Below are 13,068 nucleotides of genomic sequence, written 5' to 3' on the forward strand. Positions count from 1 at the left end.
TCAGCAATAGTAAATTTTATGTTATACGTATTTTATTAGGTGGCACTTCTTGCCTGGAGAATCCCGGGGACGGGGGAGCCTGGTGGGCTGCTGTCTCTGGGGTCGCACAGAGTCGGACACGACTGAAGTGACTTAGCAGCAGTGGTAAAGAACCCACCTGCCAATGGGCTTCCCTGGTGGCTCAGAGGGTAAAGAATCTGCCTGCAATGCGGGAGACCTGGGTTCAGTCCCTGGGTTGGGAAGATCCCCTGGAGGAGGGCATGGCAATACACCTCAGTACTCTTGCCTGGAGAATCCCCGTGGACAGAGGAGCCTAGCAGGCTACAGTCCATGGGGTTGCAGAGTCAGACACCACTGAGAAACTAAGCACAGCCAGTGCAGGAGATTTGGGAGACATGGGTTTGATCCCTGGGTCGGGAAGATTCCCTGGAGGAGGGCATCAGTATTCTTCAGTATTCTTGCTGGAGAATTCCATGGACAGAGGAGCCTACCAGGCTACAGTCCTTAGGATTGCAGAGTCAAGCATGACTAAAATGACTTAGCACGCAGGTACAAAGAATTTGATATAGAAACTGTTCTAGGAAAGATCCGTCCTGAACACCAGATTTGTATTGATGACTGCCACAAAATATCTAATGGGCATTTCAAACTTAATGTGAAAGTTAGTCTTATGTCAGTCTGGCTAGCACTAGGAAGGTGAAAGTGAAAGTTCCTCAGTCATGTCCGGCTCTTTGCCACCCCATGGACCAATCCATGGAATTCTCCAGGTAAGAATACTGGAGTGAGTAGTCTTTCCCTTCTCCAGGGGATCTTCCCAAACCGGGGATTGAACCCAGGTCTCCCGTATTGTGGGTGGATTCTTCATCAGCTGAGCTATCAGGGAAGCCCAGGACTATAATACTTATTCACTAATAGATGTTGCTGTGAAGGTGTTTTGTAGGTGTGATTAACGTCTACAATCAGTTGACTCTTAAGTAATGATTACCTTGATAATGTGGATGGGCCTCACCCAGTCAGGTGAAAGTGTTGCCTTTGGAGCAACACTGAGGTTTCTCTGGGAAACCTCAAGGATGTAAGGATGTACAACCAGCAAGGATGTACTGTATAGCACAAGGAACTATATTCAATACCCTATAATGAAATATAAAGTAATACCCTATAATAAAAAAGAATCTGAAAAAGAATATTTATACATATAGCTGAATCACTTTGCTGTATACCTGAAACAACACACCATTGTCAATTAACTACATTTCATTTTTTTTTAAGGGTAAAAATAATAAAGACTGCAGCATCAGCACCAGTGTTCATAGCAGCACTATTTATAGTAACCAAGACATGGATACAATCTAAATGTCCATCAACAGATAATGGATAAAGAAGATGGGGTATACAAACAATAAATCCTGGAGAGGAGGTAGAGAAAAGGGAACCCTATTGCACTGCTGGTGGGAACGTAAACTGATACAGCCACTATGATGAGCAGTATGGGGATTCCTTCAAAAACGAGGAATAAAACTACCATATGACCCAGTAATCCCACTACTAGGCATAAACTAAGAAAACTACAATCCAAAAAGACACGTGTACTCCAGTGTTCGTTGAGGCATCACTTACAGTATCCAGGACATGGAAGCAGCCTAGATGTTCACCACAGATGAATGGATAAAGAAAATGTGGGGTGTGTGTGTGTGTGTGTGTGTATAGAGAGAGAGAGAATAGAATATTACTCAGCCATTAAAAGGAACAAATTTGAGTCAGTTATAGTGAGGTGGATGAACCTAGAGCCTGTTGGGCAGAGTGAAGTAAGTCAGAAAGGGAAAAACAAATATTGTATATTAACACATATGTATGGAATCTAGAAAAATAGGACTGATGAATGTATGTTCAGGGAAGGAATGGAGATGCAGATGTAGAGAACGGACCTGTGGCCACAGTGGGGGAAGGAGAGGGAAGGGAAAATTGAGAAAGTAGCATTGACATATATATATATACACTGTCGGGGGAAAAATAGATAACCAGTAGGAAGCAGTTATATAACACAGGAAGCCCGGCCTGGCACTCTGTGATGATCTAGAAGGGTGGAATGGGATGGGGAGAGAGGGAGGCTCATGTGGGAGGGGATACATACATACTTATGACTGATTCGCATTGTTGTATGGCAGGAACGAACACAACATTGTAAAGCAATTATTCTCCAATTATTAATTTTAAAAAAGTAATAAGAAATATGCCAGCAAATTTGGAAAAGTCAACAGTGACCACAGGACTGAAAAAGATCAGTTTTCATTCCAATCCCAAAGAAAGGCAATGCCAAAGAATGTTGAAACTACTGCACAATTGCACTCATCTCACACACTAGCAAAGGAATGCTCAAAATTCTCCAAGCCAGGCTTCAATAGTACGTGAACTGTGACTTCTAGATGGTCAAGCTGGATTTAGAAAAGGCAGAGGAACCAGAGATCAAATTGACAACATCCGTTGGATCATCAAAAAAGCAAGAGAATTCCAGAAAAACATCTACTTCTGCTTTAGTGACTTATGCCAAAACCTTTGACTGTGTGAGCACAACAAAGGGTGGAAAATTCTTCAAGATATGGGAATACCAGACCACCAGACCTGCCTCCTGAGAAATCTGTATGCAGGTCAAGAAGCAACAGTTACAACTGGACATGGAACAACAGATTGGTTCCAAATCAGGAAAGGAGTACATCAAGGCTGTATACTGTCGCCCTGTTTATTTAACTTATATGCAGAGTACACCATGCGAAATGCTGGGTTGGATGAAGCACAAGCTGGAATCAAGATTGCCAGAAGAAATATCAATAACTTCAGATATGCAGATGACACCACCCTTATGGCAGAAAACGAAGAAGAACTAAAGAGCCTCTTGATGAAAGTGAAACAGAAGAGTGAAAAAGCTGGCTTGAAACTCAACATTCAAAAAACGAAGATCATGGCATCCGGTCCCATCACTTCATGGCAAATAGATGGGGAAACAGTGGAAATAGTGACAGGCTTTATTTTCTTGAGCTCCAAAATCACTGCAGATGGTGACATGAAATTAAAAGACGTTTGCCCCTTGGAAGAAAAGCTATGACCAACCTAGACAGCATATTAAAAAACAGAGACATTACTTTGCCAACAAAGGTCTATCTAGTCAAAGCTATGGTTTTTCCAGTAGTCGTGTATGGATGTAAGAGTTGGACTATAAAGAAAGCTGAGCGCTGAAGAATTGATGCTTTTGAACTGTGGTGTTGAAGACTCTTGAGAGTCCCTTGGACTGCAAGGAGATCCGACCAATCAATCATAAAGGAAATCATCCCTGAATATTCATTGGAAGGGCTGATGCTGATGCTGAAGCTCAAGCTCCAATACTTTGGCCACCTGATGTAAAGAACTAACTCATTGGAAAATTCCCTGATGCTGGAAAGATTGAAAGCAGGAGGAGAAGACGATGGTTGGATGGCATCACCAACTCAATGGACATGAGTTTGAGCAAGCTCCAGGAGTTGGTGATGGACAGGGAAGCCTGGAATGCTACAGTCCATGGGGTCGCAAAGAGTCGGACACGACTCAATAACTGAATTGAACTGAATTAAAAAAGCAACATGATGGAACAATCTAGTCATGAGATTAAGGGTGTAGAAGGATGATGTAAATTCTAAAAGCCTATATAAAGGTGGACAGTATTCCAATCCTAATTTTTAAAAAAAGAGATGTGGTACATATATACAATGGAATATTACTCAGCCATGATAAAGTATATATATATAAATTATAGAATTGTTTTATATTATTTTAAAATATAGATTCGGTGCAGTTCAGTTCAGTCGCTCAGTTGTGTCCGACTCTTTGCGACCCCATGAATCACAGCATGCCAGGCCTCCGTGTCCATCACCAACTCCCGGAGTTCACCCAGACTCACGTCCATTGAGTCAGTGATGCCATCCAGCCATCTCATCCGCTGTCATCCCCTTCTCCTGCTGCCCCCAATCCCTCCCAGCATCAGAGTCTTTTCCAGTGAGTCAACTCTTCGCATGAGGTGGCCAAAGTACTGGAGTTTCAGCTTCAGCATCATTCCCTCCAAAGAAATCCCACGGCTGATCTCCTTCAGAATGGACTGGTTGGATCTCCTTGTAGTCCAAGGGACTCTCAAGAGTCTTCTCCAACACTACAGTTCAAAACCATCAATTCTTCGGCACTCAGCTTTCTTCACAGTCCAACTCTCACATCCATACATGACCACTGGAAAAACCATAACCGTGACTAGATGGACCTTTGTTGGAAAAGTAATGTCTCTGCTTTTCAATATGCTATCTAGGTTGGTCATAACTTTTCTTCCAAGGAGTAAATGTCTTTTAATTTCATGGCTGCAGTCACCATCTGCAGTGATTTTGGAGCCCAAAAAAATAAAGTCTGACACTATTTCTACTATTTCCCCATCTATTTCCCATGAAGTGATGGGACCGGATGCCATGATCTTCGTTTTCTGAATGTTGAGCTTTAAGCCAACTTTTTCCCTCTCCTCTTTCACTTTCATCAAGAGGCTTTTGAGTTCCTCTTCACTTTCTGCCATAAGGGTGGTGTCATCTGCATATCTGAGGTTATTGATATTTCTCCCGGCAATCTTGATTCCAGCTTGTGCTTCTTCCAGCCCAGCGTTTCTCATGATGTACTCCACATATGTTAAACAAGCAGGGTGACAATATACAGCCTTGACGTACTCCTTTTCCTATTTGGAACCAGTCTGTTGTTCCATGTCCAGTTCTAACTGTTGCTTCGTGACCTGCATACAGATTTTTCAAGAGGCAGGTCAGGTGCTCTGGTATTCCCGTCTCTTTCAGAATTTTCCACAGTTTATTGTGATCCACACAGTCAAAGGCTTTGGCATAGTCAATAAAGAAGAAGTAGATGGTTTTCTGGAACTCTCTTGCTTTTTCCATGATCCAGCGGATGTTGGCAATTTGATCTCTGGTTCCTCTGCCTTTTCTAAAACAAGCTTGAACATCTGGAAGTTCACGGTTCACGTATTGCTGAAGCCTGGCTTGGAGAATTTTGAGCATTACTTTACTAGTGTGTGAGATGAGTGCAATTGTGCGGTAGTTTGAGCATTCTATATTCAATATCCTATGATAAACCATAATGGAAAAGGATGTGAAAAAGAATGTATATGTGTGTGCTCAGTCAAGTCCAACTCTGTGACCCCATGGACTGTAGTCCACCAAGCTCCTCTGTCCATAGGATTTTCGAGGCAAGAATACTGAAGTGTGTTGCCATTTCCTCTTCCAGGGGATCTTCCCAACCTAGAGTTCAAACTCCTGCGTTGGCAGACAGATTCCTCGGTAGCCCATGTATATGTATATGTATGTATCTGAATCACTTTGCTGTACAGTAGAAATTAACACAACCCGTAAATCAACTATACTTCAGTAACACAAAATTTTAAAATGTCCGGAGCTTGAGTACTTCCCACTACCTCCATACTTCCATCCTAATCTCAGCCACTATCATCTCTTACCTGGATCATTCCAGGAGCTTCCCCACTGGTTTCTTTGCTCCCACCCTTGCTTCTGCTATGTACTAACCAGAATAAAGCAGCCAGAGTGATACGTTTAAACTTTAGGTCAGATCAAGCCCCTCGTCTGTTCATAATCCTTCAATGACTCCCCAGTTTATTCCAAGTAAAGGTCAAAGTCTTTACAGTGACCAACAGGGTCCCATAACCTTCCCCCACGCACATACAGCATCTTTCTCATCTCACCTACTATTCTCATTCCTGCCTCAGGGCCTTCGCATTGGCTCTTGCTTCTGTCCGGAAGTTCTTTCTTCAGGCGTGCACATAGCTCCTACTTTCACCTACTTCATTGTTTTATCGTTCAAACACTGTCTTATAAATGAGACCTACTCTGAATTTCCTATTTAAACTTGTAGACACTCCTCTCACTCTCAACCTTCTTTCTCCAATTCAAGTTTTTTTTTTTTTTTCCCTCCATAGCACATCACCATTTAAAGTACCCCATCCGAAGTTCCCGGGTTGCCTAGTGGTTAGGATTCTGGGCTTTCACTGCAGTGGCCCAACTGGGGAAGATCCTGCAAGCTGCATAGTCAAAAAGTTGCTTATATAGTACTCTATTTTATTTCTCTCTCTTCTGCACCAGAATGTAGACTCTGTGATGGCAAAAATTGTGTCCGTTTTGTTCATTGACATGCCCACAGTATGTAATAGTGCCTGTCACACAGTAGGTGCTCAGTAAATATTTTTTAAATTATTTATTTTAATTGGAGGCTAGTTACTTTACAATACTGTAGTGGTTCCTGCCAAACATCGACATGAATCAGCCTTGGGCGCACATGTGTCCCCCATCCAGAACCCCGCTCTCACCTCCCTCCCCATCCCATCGCCCAGGGTCATCCCAGTGCACCAGCCCTGAGCACCCTGTCTCATGCATCGAACCTGGACCGGCGATCCGCTTCACACATGATAATATACACATTTCAATGCTACCCTCTCAAATCATCCCACCCTCACCTTTTCCCACAGAGTCCAAAAGACTATTCTATACATCTGTGTCTCTTTTGCTGTCTCGCATATAGGGTCATCGTCACCATCTTTCTAAATTCCATATAAATGTGTTAGTATACTGTATTGGTGTTTTTCTTTCTGGCTTACTTCACTCTGTATAATAGGCTCCAGTTTCATCCACCTCATTAGAACTGATTCAAATGCATTCTTTTTAATGGCTGAGGAATATTCTATTGTGTATATGTACCATAGCTTTCCTATCCATTCATCTGCTGACGGACATCTAGGTTGCTTCCATGTACTGACTATTATAAACAGTGCTGCGATGAACATTGGGGTACACGTGTCTCTTTCAATTCTGGTTTTCTCAGTGTGTATGCCCAGCAGTGGGATTGCTGGATCATAAGGCAGTTCTATTTCCAGTTTTTAAGGAATCTCCACACTGTTCTCCATAGTGGCTGTACTAGTTTGCATTCCCACCAACAGTGTAAGAGGGTTCCCTTTTCTCCACACCCTCTCCAGCATTTATTGCTTGTAGACTTTTGGATCGCAGCCATTCTGATTGGCGTGAGATGGTACCTCATTACGGTTTTGATTTGCATTTCTCTGATAATGAGTGATGTTGAGCATCTTTTTATGTGTTTGTTAGCCATCTGTATGTCTTCTTTGGAGAAATGTCTGTTTAGTTCTTTGGCCCACTTTTTGACTGGGTCGTTTATTTTTATGGAATTGGTTGCTCAGTAAATATTTGTTAAACAAAGGAATGGATTTCAGCACTGAGAGAGTGCTTACCATATGCCAGGTACACAGAAACACAATGAACATACAGCACTGCATGAAAATGGTTATACTGGGGTAAGCATTGGTCACTAACTCTGCATGGGAAGTTAGAGGCCAACCCACAAAGAGGATGCTGTTCTAGGGGGGAGTCAAAGCATGTCCAAAGGAACCTGACTGCTGGTCCCTCTAGGCAGAATGTCTTTTCATCTCTGTGTCATCAAGGCCTGGAGTAGTGCTAGGCACTCAATAAAGCTTTCCGCAAAGCTGTGTAGAGAAGCTCACGATCTACAAATAGTGTCTAGGTGTGGATGGGGGAGCTGGAGACCAGCCATGCCATACCAAGGGGTTTTCATCTTTATCAATCTGGATTTAATGAAAAGCCATTTAGAGTTTTAGGCAGGTTTTACTTTTTCCTTCCTTCCTTTTCTTTCTTTCTTCCTCCCTCTCTTCCTTCCTTCCTCTCTTTCTTTCCTTCTCTCTTAAGCTCCCTTTGACTGGAGAGTGGAATGCAGGATGGGAGTAGAAGAAGGTGGCAGAAACTGGTCAGGGATCAGCTCTGGCTGTCATAGTAAGGGGTCTGGGCCAGTGGGGATGAAGAGGTACTGAGGAAATCCAGGGAGAGGGAGGAGGAAGAAGGGATGAGATTGGTGGTATACTAAATGCGGAGGACATAAGAGAAAAGAGGTCCCAGGCTTCTGCATTGCAGTGTGGTTAACCAGCATGGGGAACAAAGGAGGGGAAGCAGGTTTGAAAGGGTTGATAAATTCAGTGTGGACACATTGCATTAGAGATGTCTGTGGTGTATGCAGGTGGTGGTTGGGGTGGGGGGTACAGGAAGCCTGAGCTCGAAATACTCTGTCCCGCACCCCACTTCTCCCCCACCCCACCCTGGGCTCTGATTGTTTCCATCTATCCCTTTTGCTGGATTGTAAGCCCGTCGAGGGTAAGAAGCAGGTCTGACTAGTGTTTCTCCCCAGGTCAGATTCTCTCTCTCTCTTTTTTTTTAAGTAAAAAGAAACAAATTTTGACTGTAACACCTGGCACGTGGGATCTCAGTTTCCCTGACCAAGAATCGAACCCACACCCCCTATAATGGAAGCCCAGAGTCCTAAGAACTGGACCATCAGGGAAGTCCCTAGGCCTGATTCGGAACCACAGAAAGTACTGAGTGCTCGTTTGCTGAATGAATGAATGTGCATCCTTGATTGAGAAGTGAAAGTGGAAGCAATAGGCATGGAAGATATTATCCAAGGGGACTTTTCAAGGGAAACAGGAAAAGAGAAGCACTTGGAGGGTGCTGAAAAGCACGGCCAGAGAAGTAGGAAGGTACGCAAAAGCAGTGCAGCCAGGGACCAAAGAGTAGGTATTACAAGAAGCAACTGTCACTGATGTCAAAGACTGCAGAGAGGTCAGGTAGGCTGGGACTGAGCAGGGTTTTGCTGTCATAAACGGTAAGCGTTTTCCAAGTGCCTGCCCTCACGAGAGCATCGTGCTTCACACTGTAGGCTGTGGAGATGGGAAGCAGATTCCCCTGTCCCCAGGGTGCTGAGCGTCCAGCAGGAGCAACTACATGTGCCAGCCCGTGCTGTGTTTTACATTCTTCACAGAAACTTTCATATTTAGAAGTACCGGCTGGACTTGGTTTAGATGATCCCCATTCTATTGGCAACCTCCAAAGAAAGCATCGTCGTCGGGAGCCAGTTGATCATAGGCCTTCTTTGCTTCATCAGGCCTGATCAGAGTGTTGACCTTGGCCAGAGAGCCTTTTCACAGCCTGTTTAGTCTGGTGCTTCTTGGTCTTGACATCCACAGTGAACCCCAGTGTGTTGCTGTTTTCTGTCTTCTTCCTGGCTGACGCAGTTGTGAGGGGGACCTTGTTGATAACATAGTGGTCAAGCGTGTTTCTCCCAGGGGTGCTCTTCCAAGGATTTTTGGGCTGCCTCCTGAGCCACAGTATTCTGGGTGGCGGAAAGGTAGGTAACGTCAGACTGTCTTTTTTTGGTAGCTCTGGACGCCTTTCAACACTGCTTTCTTGGCCTTCGAAGACTTTGCTCTGGCTTTGACTTTCAGAGGGGCAGGGGCCTCCTTCTTCACCGTCAGCACCATCTTTGTGGAAAATGGTATTTTACATTCTTGTGGTTGGGTCTAAGTACCTCTGAACAATACCGACTATGAGTGCTGGGGAAATCTTAGGGAAAAACTCATCAGCCAGAACTGGAGCAGACTGGGAAGAGAAGGAAGGGACAGCCTCTAAATTGTGCCTGAGAGGGAGATGCGGAAAGAGTATCCAGAGTGATGTTGGCAGGAGGTAGAGGAGGGAAGGAGAAAACATGGGGTTCCGGGAGCCCTTAGGTCATCTGGATGAAGATGTCCGACAGTCTTATCCTTGTCCTGGCCAGAGCACAGGAGAAGGCTAGGCTCTGGAGCTGTATATCTGACAGAGAGGAATCCATAACACTTAACGCAGGAAGTTTCCTGTGCATCCCTTCGCCCTGAGACGTGAAGACATTGAGGTGTAGATGGGAAGGTGCCCAAGTCTATTGTCAGCAGATTAGAGGCCCTGTGCCCCTTCCACTGGCCCACAGCCCTTGACCTAGAGGCCATGCAGGAGCCATACGGAGACAGTCTGGAAAGGATGCTCAGAAGAGTGAAGGCTGGGTCTCAGGACAAAAGTGATGAGAGGAAGGAAAGGAGCCAACAAGGGAGAAAGAAACAAAATGGAAGCCAAACACCTCCACTAAAGGATCCGTGGCAGACAGGATCTTGTGATATCTGCACACCCATGCTGATTGTGGCATTATTCTCAACGGTGAAGAAGTAAAAACTACCCAAATGTCCATCAACAGATAAGCAAACAAATTGCGGTCTGTACATACAATGGAATATTCAGTTCAGTTCAGTTCAGTCCCTCAGTCATGTCTGACTCTTTGCGACCCCATGAACTACAGCACGCCAGGCCTCCCTGTCCATCACCAACTCCCAGAGTTCACCCAGACTCACGTCCATCGAGTCAGCGGTGCCATCCAGCCATCTCATCCTCTGTCGTCCCCTTTTCCTCCTGCCCCCAATCCCTCCCAGCATGAGTCTTTCCATTGAGTTAACTCTTCGCATGAAGTGGCCAAAATACTGGAGTTTCAGCTTCAGCATCATTCCTTCCAATGAACACCCAGGACTGGTCTCCTTTAGGAGGACTGGTTGGATCTCCTTGCAGTCCAAGGGACTCTCAAGAGTCTTCTCCAACACTACAGTTCAAAACCATCAATTCTTCAGCACTCAGCTTTCTTCACAGTCCAACTCTCACATCCATACATGACCACTGGAAAAACCATAGCCTTGACTAGACAGACCTTTGTTGGCAAAGTAATGTCTCTGCTTTTGAATATGCTATCTAGGTTGGTCATAACTTTCCTTCCAAGGAGTAAGTGTCTTTTAATTTCATGGCTGCAGTCACCATCTGCAGTGATTTTGGAGCCCCCCAAAATAAAGTCTGGCACTGTTTCCCCATCTATTTCCATGGGACCAGATGCCATAATCTTCGTTTTCTGAATGTTGAGCTTTAAGCCAACTTTTTCCCTCTCCTCTTTCACTTTCATCAAGAGGCTTTTGAGTTCCTCTTCACTTTCTGCCATAAGGGTGGTGTCATCTGCATATCTGAGGTTATTGATATTTCTCCTGGAAATCTTGATTCCAGCTTGTGCTTCTTCCAGCCCAGTGTTTCTCATGATGTACTCTGCATAGAAGTTAAATAAGCAGGGTGACAATATACAGCCTTGACATACTCCTTTTCCTATTTGGAACCAGTCTGTTGTTCCATGTCCAGTTCTAACTGTTGCTTCGTGACCTGCATATAGGTTTCTCAAGAGGCAGGTCAGGTGGTCTGGTATTCCCATCTCTTTCAGAATTTTCCACGGTTTATTGTGATCCACACAGTCAAAGGCTTTGGCATAGTCAATAAAGCAGAAATAGATGTTTTTCTGGAACTCTCTTGCTTTTTCCATGATCCAGCGGATGTTGGCAATTTGATCTCTGGTTCCTCTGCCTTTTCTAAAACCAGCTTGAACATCTGGAAGTTCACAGTTCACGTATTGCTGAAGCCTGGCTTGGAGAATCTTGAGCATTACTTTACTAGTGTGTGAGATGAGTGCAATTGTGTGGTAGTTTGAGCATTCTTTGGCATTGCCTTTCTTTGGGATTGGAATATTAATCAGCCTCAAAAAAGGAGGAAAATCCTGTCATATGCAAGAAAATGGATGAACCCGGAGGCCAGTATGGTGAGTGAGATAAGCCAGTCACACAAGATCAAATATGAGACACCTAAAGTAGTTAGACTCATAGAAAACAGAATGGTGGTTGCTAGGGGTTGAGAGGAGGAGGAAATGTTCAATGAGCATCAGCTTTTAGGTTCACGAGATGAAAAAGTTCTAGAGATCTGTTACACAACGATGGGAACGTAGTTCACACACTGAACTGTATGCTTAAACTGTATGGTTTGTAGCTGTTTAGTTGCTAAGTCATGTCTGATTCTGTGACCTCATGGATTGTAGCCCGCCAGGCTCCTCTGTCCATGGGATTCTCCAGGCAAGAATACTGGAGTGGGTTGCCATTTCCTCCTTCAGGGGATGGAACCCGCATCCCCGCATTGTAGGCAAATTCTTTACCACTGAGCCACCAGGGAAGCCAAAACTGAATGGTTAAGGGGGTAAATTTTATATTACCATGTTCTTTTTTTTAACCACAACTGAAAATTTTTAAAACATCTTCTAAAGAAAAAGCCGTAGAAGAGAGTTACGAGGAATCTAAAAAAGAGCGGATATATGTTTAGGTATAACTGATTCACTTTGCTGTACAGCATAAACTAACACAACATTGCAAATCAACTATACACCAATAAAAATTTAAAAAGAGTGAGTTGTGAGAAGAATAGCATGGCCAAAGTGTGAAGACTACACAGAGATCAAGGCCAGCAAGAGGCTTATGGAAAATCATGAAGAGTCATCTAAGCAGAGAGGTGGGGGAAAAAGCCAGCCTACAGGGATTAAAGAGGGTGAGGGTGACGCTGGGGGTGCTGGAGGGACAGAATGAACCCGACCTGCTGTTCAGTAGTTGACAGGAAAGAGTTAGTGAGCGTGGCAGGGGTTGACTAAAAGTGTGGGGTTGTAGGAAGGATCGTTGATTTTTTCCCCTTTGGTACAGAGAACACCCAGCACACTTGTGGGTGGAAGAAGGGAGGCTAACAGTGAGGGAGCAGTAAAGTGGGGAGGGCGGGGGAGGGCGTCTTGGCGTGGCCCGTGGAAGGGCCAGTGCACCTGTTAGCCTTGGATGGAAAAGGGACAAACGTCGTGACAGGATGGAGAGTGGGCGGGTGATAAGGGGGTGTGCACAGAGCATTTGTCAGATATTAGGAAGGATGTGGCCAGGATGGGGGTGGCTGCACGGTCTTTCTATAAATTCAGTCCTCCAAGGGTTGAAACCAACTGCTGCCGAGGGGTAGGGGGACTGAGTAGGAGTCTCGAGAAGTGTGGGACAGCTGAGATCAGCAACTGTGGGGCTGCGGCACGGAGTCCAGGACGGATGAGGTGTTGCCTGGCCAGCAGACACAGATGTGAGTTGGCCCCAAAGACAGAGTTGGAGGTGCTCTCCAGCAGTGTCTGGAGTAGAAGGAAGGGCTGTGGGGCTGCTTGGGGGCTGGGAGGGAGCTGGCAGGGAGAAAGGGGTGGTTTGGAGCTGGAGAGAACAATCATCCCACAAATCTACTAATGTCC

Source organism: Bos indicus x Bos taurus, chromosome 3, assembly GCF_003369695.1.
Source record: "Bos indicus x Bos taurus breed Angus x Brahman F1 hybrid chromosome 3, Bos_hybrid_MaternalHap_v2.0, whole genome shotgun sequence".
Classification (NCBI taxonomy): domain Eukaryota; kingdom Metazoa; phylum Chordata; class Mammalia; order Artiodactyla; family Bovidae; genus Bos; species Bos indicus x Bos taurus.